Source organism: Gossypium arboreum, chromosome 10 (genome assembly GCF_025698485.1).
Source record: "Gossypium arboreum isolate Shixiya-1 chromosome 10, ASM2569848v2, whole genome shotgun sequence".
In the NCBI taxonomy this organism is placed as follows: Eukaryota; Viridiplantae; Streptophyta; class Magnoliopsida; order Malvales; family Malvaceae; genus Gossypium; species Gossypium arboreum.
In genome coordinates, this window is record NC_069079.1 from 58,385,955 (window position 1) to 58,397,009 (window position 11,055).

The 11,055-nt window shown below is 34.1% G+C and overlaps 1 non-coding gene across 1 annotated transcript; it reads left to right on the plus strand.

Annotated features, from left to right (window-relative positions):
• The first annotated feature begins 532 nt into the window (after positions 1-532).
• LOC128283370 (small nucleolar RNA R71) lies at positions 533-639 on the plus strand. Its single transcript, XR_008273712.1, has one exon. It is a non-coding gene; the product is annotated as a small nucleolar RNA R71 (small nucleolar RNA).
• Positions 640-11,055: the final 10,416 nt, after the last annotated feature.

The following is an 11,055-nucleotide window of genomic DNA, read 5'->3' on the forward strand; positions in this document are numbered from 1 at the left end:
ATTTTACGAGATTAGGGTGAAACCTAATAAGGGGATCCATAGATCGAGTTAATGCAACCCTAGAGTGTTAATTAGAGAAAAGTCTCAGTTATTCAATCTAGGGATTAGACGTTATTAGTCTTGAATAAGGATAATAACATAACTTAGGGATCTCTACGGAACAAATTGAATGAATAAATCGTCTGATTCGGAGCCAGAATAACAAGTAAAGTCTAGGTGGATTTGTCCTTAGGTATTGTCTTAAGTCAATCGATCTTTCCCAAAAGCAATTCCCCAATTCTTTTCTCTGTGAGTTCTTAGTTTAGAGAATTAGTTAATTAAAACAAAACCCCATTATTCTTAGGCTAGATAATAAAAAGACAGTCATTACTAGTACTTTTAGTTCCTTTGGGTTTGACAATCCGGTCTTGCTAAAACTATACTACTGTTCGATAGGTACACTTGCCTAAATCGCGATAATAGTTAGTTCCAAGAACGATTAATTATAAATATTTAAAACCTATCACGAAATAACGCAATCAGCTACTCAGGTAATCCACGATGTGGGCATCTCTGTATTAGCATTTTAAAATGCTCCCAAGCTTCGTAAAAGCTCTCTCCTTCTAATTTTTTTAATGTTGTGAACTCTCTTCTAAGTTGGACCATCTTGCTAATAGGGAAAATCTTCTATAGAAATTTTCTTGCAAGTTCTTCCTATGTCGTAATAGATCCTAGTGCCTATGAATTTAACTAAGAACAAGCGTTATCAATCAAGAAGAAGGGGAATAATTGAATATGAATAGCACCATCGGTGACCCCATTATATTTAAATGTATCACAAAGCTAAAGGAATCATTTTAAATGTTGATTTGGGTCCTTCGTCATTGTGCCTCTAAACTGCAAGTTGTTTTGGATCATCTCGATCATTGACGATTTTATTTCAAAATTGTTAGCAGTGATGGCTGGCCTTTTGATACTTCCTTGAACCATAACCAAATTTGGTAGTGCATAGTCCCTTAGGGTTCTTTCATTGTGCGTCATAGGTATCTTTTTGGGTAGCTGTGGTGGTGGTGGTAGTAGGTCTTATGGGCTAGCTTCATTAATGTTGTCGAACAACGGGTTCTCATGTGGTGGATTGCTTATAGTAGGTGGCTAATTTTGCATCTGTTGTTGTTGTTGATGGTTCCTATGTATTAATCTTTCCAAATCAATGACTAGATCTATAGGTGCTCCCCTACTGCGAATCATACAAAGAAACCACAAAGGAAATAAAAATGTTAGTGAAAATAAAGAAAAATAATTGTATTTGTAATTTAGATATTTCCTAATTATTCTATTTAACGTAAAAATTAAAATTAATCTAGTAGCGTTACCTCCCGTGCCAACAACTTGACCACTTCTGGACATACCAACGTCAAGAGTGTGAATACTACAACTAAAGATATAGATTTGAGGCAGTGTCTGCAAGTATACGAGTCAGGTTGTAATATAGTTTTACAACGGAATAGGTGAGTACTCCGAAGATCGTACCCAAGGGAGGCGAGTACTCAATTAACTTTAACCTAAATGTAAATAAATCTAATTAGTACATTAAATAAATTATATTATGAATAAACATAAAAAAAGAGTTTTTGGTTTTTATAAATAAAGAAATAAAAAATAGTAAAGGTAAACTGGACTTCAAAAATATGAATTCTATTTTAATCAAATCTAAGTATGGGTGATTAGCTTTCTTTGGTGATCATAACTAATTCCTATTTCTGATTTTTACTCAATCAACTAGTTGCTACCCTAGCATGATCTCTCAATCATCTATTAAACTAGCGAGTCGACAAGAACTACTTATCTTTCAGTCTCACAGTCTAGACCAGTTTGGGCCTAAGGTGTTTATGGATAGGCCACACCAATTTTGGGTTAATTCTCACCTAAATGACTTCCTAGGGTCCCCAAGACTAAGGTTTACATTCTTCCTCTGCCAAGCAGCTAATCCACTGAGAAAACCCTACATAGCAATTAATGAATCACACCTCCATACACTAATCTCCCATAAAAGGATTAGTTCTCTCTGAATGTCATGAACACAATAATCTTGATAATAAAGATAAACATAATGAATCAAGAGAAAGGTTTAAGAAAATCCTAAATTATATTGATTAAAGTGCAGAATGCACAGTAGTTTGACCATGGTTACAACTCACGTTCTCCGAAGAACACAATATAGGAAAGAACTAAAATAAACCTAAAGCCTAAAAGAAAGGAAAAATTAAAACTAAATTTAGAAAGAAAAACTTAAAATGTAAAAGTTATCCTTCAACAAATGTTTTAAAAGCCTATTTATAGAGGTAGGATTGTCATCGTCCTTAACCCTAGATCAACTAAAGTTCTCGTGTTTTAATTTCCATTTAAGAGCCTATTTATAGAGTCAAGGTTGTCACCATTCTTCAACAAGTTCTATTCTTTCCTTGATGATGAAATTCACTCTCTATTTATAACATTCGAGTTCTTTTCATCTTTTCTATTTTTAGGCGTAGTGGTTCCTTGATTTCCTTTGTCATTATAGTGATTTGTGATTCCTCAACTGTTATAGTGGTTCCATGATTTTTGCTCCCCACAATTTGAAAATAGACTAAGTCTTTTGAGCACGCGGTAGATTTTAACTAGTCGTGCCACAGCTCGCATATCTGCAAAGTGGCAAAGTGCGAAACCTTAAATGTATGTAAACTGTGAACTACGAGCTCCATGTAGGCGAGCTATGTATATGCAAGCAATGTATGTGAGCTAAAAATGTAAGTTTTTGTTAGGAGTTGTATAATGTGAGCTCCACGCAAACAACCATTACTTACGAGCTGGGAACACAAGCTGTGTACAGTGAGATGTATTGTATATAAGTAGTGCATGTGAGCTGAGAATGCATGCTATGTACTGCAAGCTCCCTACCAAAAAGCATTCCTTACGAGATAAGAACGCAGACTAACTAGCGAACAGACACAGTACGAACTACCCTGCGAAAAAGCAAAGTTGTAACAATCCATTTTTAGTGTAATCAGAACAGTGGTTTCGGGACGACAAATGTGATATGTCTAATTTGATGAAAGGACCAAATTGTATAAAATGCAAAATTTAAGTTCTAGTAGCTATATCTATCAGATAGACATGGAATTCAAAATTTGAGGTCCTTATATGGTAAATAGACTAATTGGTGGGGTTAGTAGATAAGGATGATGATTCATCTATGGAAATTTAAGAAAAGAAAAGGATTAAATTGGAAAGTGAAAAAAATAAAAGATAATAATTAAATTAAAAGACAAAATATCATTTTATATCTTCATTTTCCCTAAATGTTTCCATAGAAACCCTAGCTAAGAGAAAAAAAACTTCAAGCAAGCTTAATTGGGTAAGTTTTCTTGTATCGTTTTTAATGATTTTTATATTTCTAAGATCTTAATAGCTTAATCTAGTTATCTCGGGGTTAATTTGCAAAGTTATCAAAGTATTAAATTTTTTCCATGGATGAGTATGCTGGAATTTTAAAGTTTATGGTAGAAAATGAAAGGTTATTAATAGATAAACAACTTTTACATAGAGAATTTTTATGAAATTATGATTTAGGGACTAAATTGAAAAATTGTAGAATCCATGGAAAAATTCTAATTTTTGTGAAATACATAGGCTGTTATTATGACATGTAAAAATCAATTAGGCTTGGAATAAGGATTAAATTGCATAAATTTCATTTTCCGAGCCTAGGGACAAAATTATAATTAATTAAAAGTATAGGGGCAAAATAGTAAGTTTGCCAAAAACATGTATTGGACTGAATTGAATGTGAATTGTATTAAATTGAGTTAAATTTACTCATATATATCCGGTTAGACCTCGTATGGAGTTAGATCGAGGAAAAAGAAAAATATCGGATTAGTAGTCTTTGTGAACACAAACATTGTCGAGGTAAGTTTGTGTAACTAAATTTATGTATATTAATGTGTTTGAATTGAATGTTGTATATATGTGAATTGTACAAACATCTTATGTATGAAATCAGTCACATATCCAATAATACCTAATAAACGTTAAATTCCGTTTGAATAAATGAAATTCAATGGATACAGGATTTCCTGTATTGGTTGTGATCTTGCATATGTTGCAGGCAGACCTTAGCCCGAAGGATCATCTTGTTATAAGCCCTCTCAAGCTTCCCATTATATGGTCCCTGCAAGCATCTTGATTGGTAGTAATCCTGCATGTGTTGTGGACTACCGAAACTCTTTGTGAGCGTCCTGTTATATGATCAATTGTGATCCTGCATATATTGTGGACACAAACTCGACTCTTAATGAGTGTCCTGTTATATAGGCTATTTGTGAGCTTCCTGATACGGATCACTTGAACATCCTGTTATATGGCTATTTGAAGCTTTCTGATAATAACTCTTTGGAGTTACCTGTTAAGCTCAATGAGCTTCCTGTTTTAAACTCTTATGAGTTTCCTGTTATAGCCTGGATAAGCTTCCTGTTACATGGCTCACATGAGCATTCTGTTATATGGCTCAAGAGAGTGCTTCCTGATTCCATGCCCAAAGTGGGTACCCTTGAATATGAGTTGATGGATTACAGTTTTATACACTTTGAGTGTACTACATGTGTATCCATCGATATTTCAAATAAATTCAACGGGTAAAAATCTTGATATGAGACAATGTGAATTTGAGATGAATTATTACAAGCACATACTTGAATCACATGGACATGAATTATATATGATATTTGAATACTTATGTGGAAAGAATGTACATATGGATAAAAAGACTATTACTATTGAGCTCATACAAGCTTATTGATATTCTTAAGAAATATATATATGACTAACATGTTTTGTACATGCTACATGGATACATGATGAGAAAAGTATTTGAATATATAAATTATATCACTTGATATTGAGGCATGATGTACTTGATACTTGAATGTGGAACGTACTTGATGACTTTGTTTATGCATGATATATTGAAATATGTGATGAAAATATATGTGAATAAATCTTGCCTGATGAGAGTATAAATTCATAATTATGAACTATATATAGAATACGGTGACTAGCATGGTTGATGAGGATATGTGTCTAGACACTTGGTCAACACGACTTGGGAATGAATTGTAGGTTTACCTTATGTATATAAAATAGTGGTAAGTTAAATTCCCATTTATACGAATTTACTAAGCTTAAAACCTTGCTCTGTTTTAATTTCCCTGTTTTAGAGGAATTCGGAAGCTCGTTGGGTTGGAAGCTTGGCGGAGATATTACACATTATCCATCGGCCTAGTCAGTACAAATGGTAAATTAATCCCAGTTATAATGGCATGTATAGGTTTTTTAACCAATGTCGGCATGTAAATGTTGGTTTGTGATTAGCCATTGGAATGACTAATATTTGATGTATTTTGGTATGTATAAACATGGCATTGTGTTGGTAGATATGTATTAACATGGTAATTTGATGGTAAGATTATAGAAATGTAGATGGAAAAGTTAAAGTAGTCTGTTTGGCATAAGTTGCAAACAAGTGAACTTGATTAGTATGGTAAGTTTGGATACTAAGTTATATATAGTAAAATGACATGCTTAAAACTTGGTTTTGGTTTGCTTTGAGTGCCTTGATATAGCATGTTAATGTCTAAAATGTTAGACAAAGTTAATGATAAATTTTGGTAAGAAAAGTGGCCTGAAAATGGCCTATTTTTCGTCCACACGGGTGTGTGTCTCAACCGTGTGTGACACACGGCCATGCGCACAGGCTTGTGGTTTGGCCGTGTGTCCCCTGCACCTAATTTTTGAAAATTAAATTGTCCACACGGCCTAGCACATGGGTGTGTGGCTGGCTGTGTGACCCAAGTCAGAGAGTTCCATGGGTAAGGACACGGGCAGGGACACGATCGTGTGCCTCACATCGAATACCCACATGGCCTAGGACACGGGCGTGTCACTTGGCTATATGAGCCACATGGCCTGGCCACACAGGCGTGTGTCCCCTATTCCTAGAAAAAAAATTGAAATTTCGTGAAAATTTCTCTAGGTTCCCGATTTTGTCCCGACTTGATTCTAATGTTTATTTTGAGCTTCGGTGGCTCTTATAAGGGACTATATGATTGATTTATGATGTGAATGAGAAATCATGTGAAATTTCTGATAATTGATTTATATATTCCAATAATACTCTGTAACCCTGTTCTGGAGATGGATTCGGGTTAGGGGTGTTACAAAAGTGCAAAGAGACAAAATGGGAGCTGTGAACTAAGATGGAGCGAGGAACTTGTGAAGTGCAAGCTATTTCTAAACATTGCATGCAAGATGTAAACAAAGAGCTTGCAAACTAGTAAAATGTGAATAGGAGAGCTTTGAACTAGTGAAGTGTGAGCTGTCTCCAAGCATTGCATGCGAGCTGTAAACAAAGAGCCTAGGAATTGGTGAAGTGTGAGCAATGCATGCGAGCTAAGCTCTAACTACAGGGTATCTACAAGCAATGTATATGAGCTAAACTCTCATGAACAAAGTGATAACTACGAGCTGTCTGTGAGTAATGCGTGCGAGCTGTCATGGTTCTCCGTGAGTGGGAGCTAGCCTATTCCTGTCAGTCTTGAGGCTTGCGGCATTTCTGTGGCATTGGGTAGACTTTCGTACTTTCCTTTAAGCATAAAATTGCATATTTTTAGCATGGAAATTGACCAAAAATGTATTATTCAAGTAAAACCCTTCAACGTTGAATACTTAATAGAATTACAACAAAAATAAATCAATCCCTCTTAACTCGCCTGTAATATAAGCTTAAAAGTACCTCAAATACTCTATATATTAGAGTTATCAATATATATTAGGGATATGTATTTTTCATATGGAAATGTGGAAATAATGATTAATGCTTTGTAGATATAGGCATGTTTTGGCAATGGTTGGAATACTTATAGTTGTGTGAATTGGTACTTTAGGATATGATTTAGCAAGAAATATAATGGTATGTGGTTAATTCCTGATTTGGGTTTATGGTAGGTGAAAATAATAGGTTGGTGGATGATTAAATGATGAAATTTTTAGAGTAGATAAAAGTGGGCATTTTTGTATGTTTAAGTATCTTTTGGGAATGTTATGGTATAATTTGGTTAAAGGATTGGGATGAAGTAGGTACCAAATGCAATGTTTGAAATTTTTTTATGAGGTATCAATACCTTGGTAAGAGTATCGATACTTTAGTAATTTCTCTTTAATTTTTAAAACCTCAAACTTTAAAATGGGCATTAGAGCTAAGGAAGAACACGGATTTCTACGTTTTAGAAATCTCCAATTTTGTTTTCAATATTTTTGAGTTTTAGTTTAACTATCTTTATTAATGTGTTTTTATTTTTGCTAATTATTGATACATAGTCTAGTTAGCCATGGTTTTGTGTGTTAAGGACAAAGTATCTCTATAGGAAATGGAGGTAATTCAGAAATTTTGATACTTGTCGCTTGTGAATATGATGTGTGAATTGTGCAAGTATACACGTCAAACAAGTAATAAAGTGATGAGTGAGATTGTCTCCACAGGGATTAGATAGGTGGAATTTGGTCGAGTTATTAAAGTTAAGCTCGATTAGTGTTAAAGCAAATAACAGTGAGAATGTAATGGAAAAATGAAAGAATGATGATGAATAAAATGTGCAAAACAAAACAAGTAAACGAAACAAGAATGTCACGTAAAGCAAATACAGAAAAGAAGATTAAGGAACTGCACTGTTGATCAGAACAGCTGAGATTACTAATACATCTACCCTCTCGAACTATTAATGCCACAGCAAAGTCTTGAACATTCTACTGCTCGATGGGTTTCTACATCAATCTGCTTCTTTCGAGAGCAAAACCTTGGGTTACCCCTAAATTACTATATGTTTATAGACTTGAGTTCGGCTACCACTAATATTTTCTACCTTCTTTCATATGAGGCAAAGATCTATGTCTAGAGGTTGCTGCGAATGAATAATTTATCACTTACTCATATTATCCAATGTCTATCTAGTTAACCTAGCCTTATTGGCATTAAGTTTTCTTTATTAACCTGCTGCATATTTATCAATACACAACCTGTAAAAATCATGAAATACAATTGAATAAAATAGTAGAATAATTCCAGCTTAAATTGTGAACATCAATAGAAATTAAAGGGTTTAGCAGACTAATCCTAAGTCTAAAATATTTAGCTCATATCTAATTAACCCGAGTTTGAGTTTAAAGCAGTGACCAACATTATCTTTACAATTAAGTTCTAAAGGAATTACGATAAGAATAACAGGAGAAAAATTGAGGTAATGGCTTTCGTCTATTCCTCTCTCAACACCAGTCACGCAATGTCTTGCAACTGCCAAAGATGATGTAGTTGTTTCCTCCTTTTTCAACCGCTCTCCTTTTTTATCCTTTGTAGTTGTTTCCTCCTTTTTCAACCGCTCTCCTTTTTTATCCTTTCCTCTTTTTTTGCCAAAAGCTGCTCCTCCTTTTTCTATCCAAAAACTGCCTTTTTTTTTACTAGGGTTCCCCCTTTGGCTTTTATAGGTATGACCTTATAGGGTAGGTACATCAACCCATAATCCTTTCTCTATTTTTTTAGGTAGATTTTTCTAGTACAAGTACAGCTGGGACTGAGAATGGTACGTATTAAGTGCTAACTAGGCATCTTCAAGGTATTGCTATAGCATTTGTGGTGGCAAACTACCTAAAATTTGTCATAGCAAACCTTCAATCCTTTGCTCCTTTTTCTACACTCTGCACCTGCTAATCAACCACCAAGCAAGTCCTTCCCATAAGCAATTAAATGTAACATGTAATAGCACTTAAGCACAATCCAAACTCTTTAATGCAATGCTCTAAAAATATCAATACAATATCATAAAATACAACTAAAATCACTTAAGTACAGGCAAATAACTAAGTCTAAGGGTATGAAATATAACTCTTTTCAAGAGTTATCAAGAGTAGAACCCTCTTATAGAAAATAAGAAAACAAAAGGATATTTCCTTTCTTTGTAAGAACCAATTCATCTACAAGCTTTACCTCCAACCAATCTCAAAAGTCTAACTAAACCTGTAACATCCCAAAAATTAGAGGTTAGTAGAATTAGGTTTGTAAATTGAGAGAGAGAAGCCATGCCTTAATTGTAAAAAGTTTTAATTTGTACAAAAATTTATGGCTCGGAAATGTACGTTTGCTTGTGTTTAAGTCTGGTAATGCCTCGTATCCTGTTCCGATGTCGAATACGGGTAAGAGGTGTTACAAATACTGTCACCAATAAAATGAATACTAAGCATAGACAACCTAATGAATGAATGCTTTTAAGCTAACTCAAAGTACAACCACGGTTTTCTCTAAAATAAGTGTATTTAAAGTCTTCAAAATTAAAACAAGTTAGCTTAGCCATTTCGGTGGCTAACGTAGCCTTCTCAATCTAGCCATTACGTCTAGGCAAGGTTTGGAAGGCTACTTTAGTGGTATCAGAGCCTAGGTTCAAAACCTCAGACTGAGTTTTTAAATCTACTTAAGTAAGTCTAAATGCATGCATACAAGAAAAAGGGGAAATTTGCGGAAAAAAAAAGCCACAGAGAATTTAAAAAATGATATTCTACAAAGAAAAATCAAGTTTGAGACTCCGTTGCCGGTTTCCATAGAAAAGATGATGTTAAGTTATTGGCAAACACTCTGAATTAGTTAGTATTTATTTTTTCTTTGAAACTATAAGATAGGAAACTGAAAATTGATTGAAGTTAGCTAATGATTTTTTTCTGAAATTGTAGATCAAATGTAAGACCATAGGATACATAATGAAAAACTGTGGAATGAGGAACCCTGGGGATCAGCATCGAGCTACCCAATTTGAGTCATTTGCTTTTTAAGGAATTGTGCCTAACCCTGAGACGAATGATATCAAGATTGCGCCTACTTCTAAATTTGAAAACCAAGAGGTTGGGGATGATGTAGTGTCCCAAGCGGTGTTGAGAGTCAGAGAAAATGTTTTCAAGATTATGGTTGAGAGGACAAAGATGGAGGAAAAGACTAAACGCTTGGAGTGCAAAAGAAAAGAAAAGAATGAAGTTTAGAAAAGGAGAGAGTCTACTTCCACTGGTCCAAATCTACGACCTTTAAAGTGGGCTAGAGGAGTCAGACTTCAATGAAATGTTGTAGTAGTTATTATTGGAGAAACTATTAGAATAGCTAAGGTTCCGATTTGTAGATATTATGGTAAGCATCATCTAGTAAAGTTTTTGTTAAAATTGGGAATTCTGGTAAAGGAATTTGTTAGTAACATTTTCGTAATTAGGTCTGTAAGATATATGTTGGAAATTAAGGAGATGTATTGTTTGGAATTGTGTTGGAATCAGAGTTGCGCTACGAAAGCTTGGTGGCTTGGTTTGAAGAAAAAGGGGTATCATATTTTATAACTAAGAAAATTTCGGGAATGAAATTTCTTTATGAAGGGGAGAATTGTAACATCCCGAAAATTGGAGGTTAGTAGAATTGGGTTTGTAAATCGAGAGAGAGTGGTCATGCTTTAATTTTTAAGATTATCTATGCATTTTTAGTAAATAAATGAGGTATTCGTTTGTCGGTTAAATGTTAGTGAAACATTCCTTGAAACCTAAGTTCAAATCCCTTCTCTCTCACCATTTTTATTATTTTAAAAATTTTGAAAAATTATTTCAAGAATGAGGAAAAAGCCCAATGATTAAAAGAAATATGAGAAAACATGGAAATTAAATGAGGTCCTAAGTTTGAATACTTTCCCTTGCAAAATAATTTAATTTTTGGAAAAAAATCTCTTGTTTTTAATGTATGTGCCACCCAAGCCTTGTAACCCTAGGTATATATATTAATTTTTCACAAATAATCAGTCTTTAATCCTCCTCCTCAGTGCCCTAGCTATTCATCTCCTCCTCTCCCTCTCTTTGATTTTATTTTTTCTTCCTTTCTTCCATTAATGTTGTCGCCTACACCTTCCATTTTACAATGTCTTTCTTTTTGTTTTTGCATCAAGTTTGTACACCATCTTATTTATTATATTG